The sequence below is a fragment of the Lotus japonicus genome, chromosome 2 (assembly GCF_012489685.1).
Source record: "Lotus japonicus ecotype B-129 chromosome 2, LjGifu_v1.2".
In the NCBI taxonomy this organism is placed as follows: Eukaryota; Viridiplantae; Streptophyta; class Magnoliopsida; order Fabales; family Fabaceae; genus Lotus; species Lotus japonicus.
The window spans coordinates 53355447-53365191 of record NC_080042.1 but is presented as its reverse complement, the minus strand read 5'-3'; positions in this window follow the sequence as shown (position 1 = coordinate 53365191).

Genomic DNA, 9745 nt, shown 5'->3' with positions numbered 1-9745 from the left:
CCATATATGGTTCATGGTGCTATGAAGGAACCAACAAAACAAATGGCAGATCCAACAAAAAAGATATAAAAAAAAGGGAGAAAATAAGTTAGAAACAAACTAGAGAAAGAAAAGAACGGGCCTTTGGCCAATGATGCAATCAGATAGGTTCTGTTTGGTAAAAAAAAACAAAAGAAAGTAAGAAAACCGATTGAGAGATAAAAGGGAATAAATCCCATGCCTTTCCAAACGGTTCCTTTTTCATCCCTTTTTTAGTTTTTACGTTATCTCTCTCTTTCTCTGCTACTGTCTCTTTTTTTGCTTCTTCCTCTGTTCTGGTTCCTGTTTCTCTTCTTCTTCCTTTCTCTTTTTTTTGAAACCCTAGCCTACGCCGCCGGCCTTCTCTTGTGCGCGCGTGGCCATGGTGGCCGCAGCCATGGTAGGGTTCGACGAGGCCGATTAGGGCCACCGCAACACCAAAGTCGCCGCCTTTCGGCGGCGGTAAGGCGAGAGCAACTCAAATCTGAGAGAGGGGTCAAAATACTCAGATTCGTCATGTGTTGGTGATGATTTATGTGGAAGTGGAACTGATTGAGTGGGGAAAGAGGAGAATCAGAGCAGCAACACAACCACAACGCAAAAGCCACCACCTTTCGGCGATGCTCCGGCGAGGGTTAGTGAAGGTGATCCGAAAACACACCGCCACAACTCCGAGCCACCATCCTCCGGCGGTGGCTCAGTGAGGGCGTGAAGGGATTGGCCTCCCCCTTTCCTGCACTGTTGTTGTTTATCACTGTATTTTACCTTTTTTTTGTTTTGTTGGTTTAAGTATTACTTAGTTTTTTCAATCCCTCATGTATCTATTTTAGTCTGAGTTTCTTTATTACCTTAGGATGTAAAGATGTAACAGGAACAATACAAAGGTGAAAAGGAAATGAATTTACAGAGAAACAAATTCACATGTATTTGATTGTGTGAAGCCTTAAGGAAGAAAGAAAAAGAAATACCTTAGTGAAACAAACAGACAAATTCAAAAGCTTTGTTCTCTTTCAGAAAGTTTCAGACCCTCTTCTTACGTTTTTTTTTTTTTTTGGTTCTCGATTCTTGGTCCTGGTAAAGTAAAAAAGTTTCTATTTATAGGGGTGACTACTTACCTCAGAAGGATCGGGACACACCCACTTGCTGATTATCTCTATCATTTTTTCTTTTTTATCATTTTTCTTCTTTTTTTGGTCAGTTTTATCCTTTCCTTCTCATGGCTGATTGCATAAAATGGGCCAAAGCCCACTAATTAAACATACTCCCCTTTTTTTTAACTTGGTAAACCCACTTTCTTTTTTAGCATTTTTGGTCGAAAAATGGGCCAAAGCCCATTAACCAGACACTCTTTTTTAACTTGGCAAAGCCCCTTTTTCTTTTAATGTTGTTACATGGTTAAGAAATCAAAGATAAATTAACTCACTTGATCACTAACACTAAAGGGTTCACTCTAATCTTATATCCCTAATTAAGTTATTGATAATTTTTAAATTCAAACTATTAACTGAAGGTATGAAAAACGGTAGAAAGGGGGGGGTTTGAATAACGTTTTCAGAACAAAACTTCCACCTTAAAGATTTTGACAAATATTTTGAGAACTTAAGTGCTAAAGATAAGAGATAGAAAAGCACACAAGGATTTTATCCTGGTTCACTTGATAAATCACTCAAGCTACTCCAGTCCACCCGTTAAGGTGATTTCTTCCTTCTTAGAATGAAGGCAATCCACTAATCAGGTAAGAGTTACAACTGCACTTGAAACCTACAAGTGACTAACAATTACACTGACTTAGCTCACACTAAGATTCACTCTCTTAGTCTTCTCTAGGATCCGATCAACCTTGATCTCCTAAAGGCAAACTATACAACTGTATATGAAGTTCTTGTTTACAAAGAAATTGCTTCTAAAAAGCTTATAGTAAACACAATGAATTTCAGATGAAAGAAGGCTTAGAATATTTTGAATATGTCTTGCGCGTGTGTATTGCTTCTACTTCGTTTCTTCGCCGCTTCTTTCAATCTTCAGCCTTTATATATACTCCAAGGATTAGGGTTGAGCGTTGCATGGGAAATGCTACCGTTGGAGGGCAGTTCTGGAAAATCCAGCTTCTGCTGTGGCTGAGAACGTTAGGTAGGTCGTCAGGAAGGTACACTTGCTTTTGTACTTGGATAGCGACTTGACCTTTTAACCTAGGAGACTTCTGATCAGGGGAATACTTCATATTGGAACTTGTGAAGCCGGTTGATCAGAGTCAGAGGGAAAGCACAGATCCTCTGACCATTGTATCTTCTGATTCTGAACTCAGAGGGAAGAACATGGCCTTCAGAGTTTCTTGCTTCTGGACTTCAGAGTTTCCACTATTCAGCTTCTGGATCTTCAGAGTCTTCTACACCATCAGAACATCTGAACCTTCAGTGTTTCTTGGTTATCAGAACTTCTGGATCTTCAGAGCTTCTAGCGACTGAGTCCACATCAGAGTTTGTATAGCTTCAGAACTTCTGAAGCTTTTCCACTGTTCATACTGAACATGGTGAATGCGAAAGCGTTGCTTGGGTCACTCTTTATACACAGTGCTTCTGATTTGTGTGAGATTGAGTTGAGGTCAGAGCCTGTAAATAGCACACTCAGAAAAACACGTTAGAGTACCACAATTGTTCATATCAAAAGGTTAACTTGTAATCATCAAAACATAGAGTTGTACTACTAGATCAAAACTTGATCTTACAATCTCCCCCTTTTTGATGATGACAAAACTAAGATTTTTGATGAACAATTCTTAAACATTAAACTGAATTCACTCAGAGTTTAGAGATATAGAATAATACTTATCCTGATGTGAATAGTTTATCTTGCTCATTCTGAATTCAAGTCACTGCTTGATTCTGAGCTTAGCTCCCCCTGAATCTAATACTTGATGAAAACGTTAGTAAAGTCTAGATTCTGAGCTAAAAAATATAAGAGTTCAGAGTGAGAAGCTTATGACATAGATGAAAAACGAATAATCAGAGCGCATAAGTGATCAGAGTCATGGACAAGGTATCAGAGTCTTGGGTATCAGAGTCAACTTATAATCACTTCAGAAGAAGTGAAATGTATTCCTTGTATTTGCCCAGTGACACATCTATGGTCATGAAGGTGGAACTCTTAAATTCTCCAAAAGAAAAATAAATCACACTAACACATCTTACACATCAAAAACTGGGTTTACTCCCCCTTTTTGTCATAAGCAAAAAGCTTGGGGTGTGAAAAACTTAGCTTGAAGTACAAGGTACTCCCCCTTAGAGAAGGTCTAAGTTTAAGGAAAATGAAAACGATGTAAGAATCAGAGTTAGGCGAAAGAAAAAAAATAGAAGAGTTAATGCAAGGGATGAACGTTTACCACCGGTCAAGTGAGTAAATAGAAGGGTCAGTTACCAAGAACTTAACCTCGAGAAACTGTAATAGCATTAACTTTCAGAGAGAAAGTGAAGCCTATAAAAAGCGTTGGAGAGAAAGGTAAGCTTCACACCTCGAATAATCTTCAGTAAGAAAAAATGGCATCATACAACGTAGCACGAGAAGAGCTGAGGAAGAAGGCCTTTGAAGAGGACTTGTTCCTGAACATCAGGCATCCAGAGGGTGCAACAACCATCGCGGAGCTGACACGGACACTGCTGGAAGAGGACCTGCGTCCAGAGTTGGAGAGAGATCTGAAGGAATTTCTTGCCTTCGTGGAGGAGGTGCAAGAACTCAGCCGGCTTGAACTCAAGCTGCTGGAAGAAAAAGAAATCTTGGAAAAGAAGCTCAGGACTTCAGAAGAGATTCTGGAGAAAGATGAGCTAAAGGTCAGACTCAACAACATCCAGCATGTACTGGAGCGTCTGGAGAAGGATAGGTCAGAGCAGCGCCAGGAGTGCAGAAGAATGAGGAGGGATCCTCCATTCTAGATTATATGATGTAAAGAAATATGATGTAAACATAGAACAATGAATAAAAAAGACTTTTGCAAACATATGTGACATAAGTATATAGATATATATGCATATATAATCACAAACGAACAAAAGAGAATAAATAAATAAAAAGAAACAGAGTTTAACAAAAGGAAAACAAAGGTAACGAAAAAGAAGAAAAAGAAGAGATCCTAAAAACTAAGGTTTGTCAGTGCGTCTCAGAAGTTCCATCATCATGTGCTTCATCTCAATCAGCATGGATTCATGAGTATCAAGACGGTGTTCCATGATGTCGAGTCTGGATGAGCTTGTCTGAGTAGTGCTGGAAGGAACATTCTAAGCAGCTTGAGGATCTGGAATGGAAGCAGAAGCAGCAGGAGTAAACACAACTGGTGCAAGTCGCTCTGCCTCAGCCTCAGCTTCAAGACGCTCTGCCTCAAGTCTGGCTTGTTCAGCCTGAGCTGCTGCTTGACGTGCAGCTTCTTCTGCTTGTTCTTTCTTTCTCTTGGCTTCTTCAATAGCTTCAAGAAGCTTATTTCTCTGTTCGAGTTCGTGAAGAGCCACCCTCCTAGCAAGCCTTTGCTTTGCAGCCTCAATGCTCTGACTGCCCTCTGCATGCAGGAGCTGCATCATAATTGGAACTTGAGCCACTAGCCAAGTGCTCAGATTGTTCCACTCATCAGCCACATTTTCAGCATTCTCACTGAGATTAGTCTGACCGTGCACATTGCGGAGCCTCAAAGAGGCTTCATGATAGAAGATATTGATGCACTCAGAGAGAGATGTGGGTTGACGGTGAGTATAGGGAATTATGGAGAGGTTGGGTTCAGGAGAGGCTGGGTGATTGCTGCTATGGGCTTCAGAGGCACCTTGTGGAGAACCAATGTTAATCATGGGAGCATTGGGTTCAGAGGTTCCAAGGTGAGGGTCTGAAGTTTCAACCAGAGGGTGAGGTGATCTAACCGAGGATTGGTTAGACACTGATTGTTCAGGTTCAGGGTCTGGTTGAATGGGCTCTTGTTGGTCAGGGACAGGGTGAGCTTGTTGAACTAAGGGGTCTGCCTCTTGGATAGGATTGGCCAAGATAGGTTCATCTGGGTCAACTAGACGTTCAGGTCTAGGGCCAGGATATCTCCTAGGGCTTGGACAGGTAAGGTAATACTCTTCCAAGGCAGATACCTTTTCTTTTCTAACCTCCATGAATTTTCTAATTGATTCAGAGGTATTGGAGGGAGGAGAGTCAATAACATTGGTTGGGAAGGATACATGTGTAAAGGCGGTTGAAGAGTCTGTATCCGTGGTTCTGACAGCAGGACGTGCTGATGCTCTGGGAGCAGAGTGATCAGACGTTCTGGGTTGTGGTTCTGTTTGGTTGGGCTCAGGTTGGTCTTGGACGATTGGTTCAGAAGATAATGGGTCGTATGGAATGGTAAGGAGAGAGGTTGGATCTTCTGACCTAGAGGTTGGGTTCTGAAGCAAATTCCAGAGAGGTGCTTCAGTAGGAGAAGGTTGAAAGAAGGAAGTTCTTGGGGAATGTGGTGGAGAGGTGGTTTGGTCGGCTGGCTGGGATTCAGGAATAAGAGTGAGGGGATTTGAGGAGTGTTGAAGCAAGGCAGAAATAGGGAGTGCATCAAATAAATTCAAATCATCATCAGAAGCAAGTGCAGGCTTACTTGTATGTGCTGATGATCGAGTCACTCTGGCAGGAGGTTCAGTCCTTCTGACCACTGCAGCAGCTGGTTCCACCCGAGTAGGCTTCACCACGATTCTGACCTTCTTCTGCTTCTTCTTTGGAGGACCATCCTCACTATCATCATCATCACCATCGTCAGGCTTTCTCTTTGTCTTCTTGACCAGAGGGACATCAGAGTCTTCAGAGGATTCTTCCAGAACCATCTTCCTCTGAGCTTTCTTCTTTGGAGGAGAAGGAAACTCTGGAGCAGGCGGTAGTCTGCTGATGAAATCATCAAGGTCAATTTCGAAACCTTGAGCCCTGAGGTCTTCAACATAGCATCTGATGGCTTCAGGATGGTCTGCTTGAGTCCACAGAGGGTAGTCATTCAGAGGCATTCTTCTTCCTCTGATTTTAGAAGATGTGTCTTCATGAGCAGGAGCAATCTTCTTCTGGATTAAGCCCATCTTCTTCAAGGAGTTTGCAGTGAAGACATCACTGACAATTGTGCTCAAATCCTCTGTGCAACCAGCATTGATCAAATCTTGCACCAAGTTGCTTTCAATGAGAAAGTCTGAGAGCAGCCTCCCAAAAGGGATGTATTTTATTGCAGACTTGATGGAGGCGGTGGTGCGAGACTTCCGGATGCATTCCTTTAAGTAGGAGAACAGGAAGTAGGGAAGGCAGATCTTCTCCTTGTTTTGAATGAAGAACAGCATCGCCTTCTGGTTGAAGTTGATGTAATCTGGGGAACTGCCCTTCGGTCTCTGATTGATGCAGTTGAGCAGGATCTTGTGCCAGATTCTGAGTTTGGGGTGAAGATCCATCACTTTGTAACTCGTCTCGCCCGGTTTGAAGGTGGTGTACAGAGCCTGGTTGACTATGTCCTTGGTGCTGGGTTTCAGCTTCGATTCCGTCAGTTGGAAACGATACCCATAAGCAGTATCTGCACCTAGCAGATTCACGAATGACTTCTCAGTGATAATGATCTTCCTGCCAAGAATGTGAGAGACCACCTGAGTGTCATCGCAGTCTGCGTGCTTCCAGAATTCCTTTACCAATTTCTCATACACCGGTCCTCGAAGTCGATTGAAATAGTTTCCCCAACCTTGAGCTTGGACTTCAGGACGAAGATCATACCCATTTGCAACCAAGTTATCGAGGTTGAATCTCCATTCTGCCAGGACTTGGAGTTCCTCAGGAGCAAATACGCAGTGAACGGCACAGCCCCGTTCTGCAATAGGAACAATCTGCTCTTGAACTTGAACTTGTTCTTGTGCCGGGTTCTCAGAGCCCCTTTGACCCGTTGCCAAACCAACTTCCATGTGAGGGAACTGAGGTGTATCTGCAGTAGATCCTCTGGTTTGTCTCACCATTTTGAAGAGGTTGAAGGTTTGAGGTAGAAGATGAAGTTTGAAGGATGAAGAGAGATCGAGAGAGAAATCAAGAAAGAGGCGGTTTTGAAAAGCAGAGAGTGCGAGAGTGAAAACCGGAAGTGAACGAGAACGTGTGTGTATAGTGGGTTTTATCAAATAACCGTTGTTGATTCAAAAAGCACTTTAAGATCAACGATTGACAATTAAAGATAGATAGTAACAGTAAAATACACAATCACACACAGGAGATAAGCATATCTACACGCAATCATAACAGACTGTCACACGGGCACAAGGAATTATGCATCAGAAATTCTGACACACGTGTTGTTGTCTCAGCTTCAGAGTCAGTACCAGTGGGCACACACACTCTGATTGAGTTACCTTCTGGACTAGACATCTTCTGATCAAGAAGTATCATAGTCAGAGGTTCTGATCCATCTTCACTCTGGACAAAAGTCCATGTTTAGATTTTTCAGAATAAAATTAAATCTATCCTCTGCTAAGGGCTTTGTAAAGATATCTGCCCATTGATGGTCAGTATCAACAAACTTCAGAAGAAGTACGCCCTTCTGCGCATAATCTCTAATGAAGTGATACTTTACCTCAATGTGCTTTGCCCTTGAATGCAAAATAGGATTCTTGCTCAACGAGATTGCAGCAGTGTTATCACAATAAATTGGGATATTGCTCTCAAGGATCTGATAATCCTCCAGCTGATGTTTCATCCAGAGCATCTGAGTGCTGCATATTGCTGCTGAGATATATTCTGCCTCTGCAGTTGATAGTGCAATGGTTGATTGCCTCTTGCTTGCCCATGAGACTAGATTGCTTCCCAGAAATTGACAATTTCCAGAAGTACTTTTTCTCTCTGTTCTATCTCCAGCATAATCAGCATCACAATAACCTGAAAGCTTATACTCTGATGTTTTCTTATACATCAAGCCAAGGTTAGTGGTGCCTTTCAGATACCTTAGGATCCTCTTAACAGCAGTTAAGTGGGTTTCCCTTGGATCTGATTGGAAACGAGCACATAAGTGAACACTAAATAATATGTCTGGCCTAGATGCAGTTAAGTATAGAAGTGAACCTATCATTCCACGATAGAGCTTCTGACATACTTTACCACTTTTATCTTCTTTCTCCAAAATGCATGTAGGATGCATTGGAGTCTTGGCCACTGTAGATTCCAGCATATTGAACTTCTTCAGAAGTTCTTTAGTGTACTTGCTCTGATGGATATATGTTCCTTCTGGTGTTTGATCAACTTGTATTCCCAGAAAGTACTTTAATTCTCCCATCATACTCATCTCAAATTCAGCCTGCATCATCTCAGAAAATTCTTTGCATAGAGATTGATTAGCAGAACCAAATATAATATCATCAACATAAATTTGCACAATTAAGATATCATCTTTATAAGTCTTGCAAAAAAGAGTTGTATCTACTTTACCCCTTACAAACTCATTCTCCAGAAGGAATGAGCTAAGTCTCTCATACCATGCTCTGGGAGCTTGCTTCAGACCGTAGAGTGATTTCTTCAATTTGAACACATGGTCTGGTTTCTTTTCATCTTCAAAACCTGGGGGTTGATGAACATAGACTTCCTCTGAGATATAACCATTTAGGAAGGCACTCTTTACGTCCATCTGATGTAGAACTATGTTGTGATTTACTGAGAAGGAGATCAACAGTCTAATTGCCTCCAGTCTTGCTACCGGAGCAAATGTTTCAGTGTAGTCTATTCCTTCCTGCTGGCTGTAGCCTTGAGCAACTAGCCTTGCCTTGTTTCTGACTACTTCTCCTTTCTCATTTAGCTTGTTTCTGAATACCCATTTCGTTCCAATAACATGGACACTCTCAGGCTTCTTCACTAAGCTCCAAACATCGTTCTTGGAGAATTGATTCAGTTCTTCTTCCATGGCCAGAATCCAATCCTTGTCCTGAAGAGCTTCATCTATGGACTTGGGTTCAATTAAGGACACCAATCCTTTCAGACTCAGCAAGGTCTCTTCAGAGGGTCTGAAGGCAGATCTGGTTCTGACTGGTTCGTCTTTGTTGCCCAGAATCAATTCCTTAGGGTGAGCTGCAGTGATTCTGCTCTTCTTCAGAGTTTGTGAGTTAGAGGGACCAGCTTCTTCCTCTGGTTCATCTTCCTCTGGCTCAACTTCCTCTGGAGCTTTGCCTTTGTCAGAAACATTAATGCTTAAATCTGCAAACTTTTCAACTAGCTTTGACTGGTCAGAGTCAAGCTTATCATCAAATCTAACATGAATAGATTCTTCAATAGTCTTAGCATCAGTATTATAAAATCTAAAACCTTTAGATCTATCAGAATAACCAAGTAATAGACACTTAGAAGACTTAGCATCAAATTTATGCAATCTATCCTTAGTATTGAGAACATAACAAACACAGCCAAAAGGATGAAAATAAGAAATGTTGGGTTTTATGTTCTTCCACAATTCATAAGGAGTCTTATTCAGGATTGGTCTCACAGAGATTCTGTTCTGAATGTAACATGCTGTATTTACTGCCTCTGCCCAAAAGTGCTTAGCCATGCCATTTTCTTGGAGCATGGTTCTAGCCATCTCCTGAAGAGTTCTGTTCTTCCTCTCAACAACACCATTTTGTTGAGGAGTTCTGGGACAAGAGAAATCATGTGCAATTCCATAGGAATCAAACAGACTCTCAAACTTGTCATTCTCAAACTCTCCACCATGGTCACTTCTGACACGCACAATCCT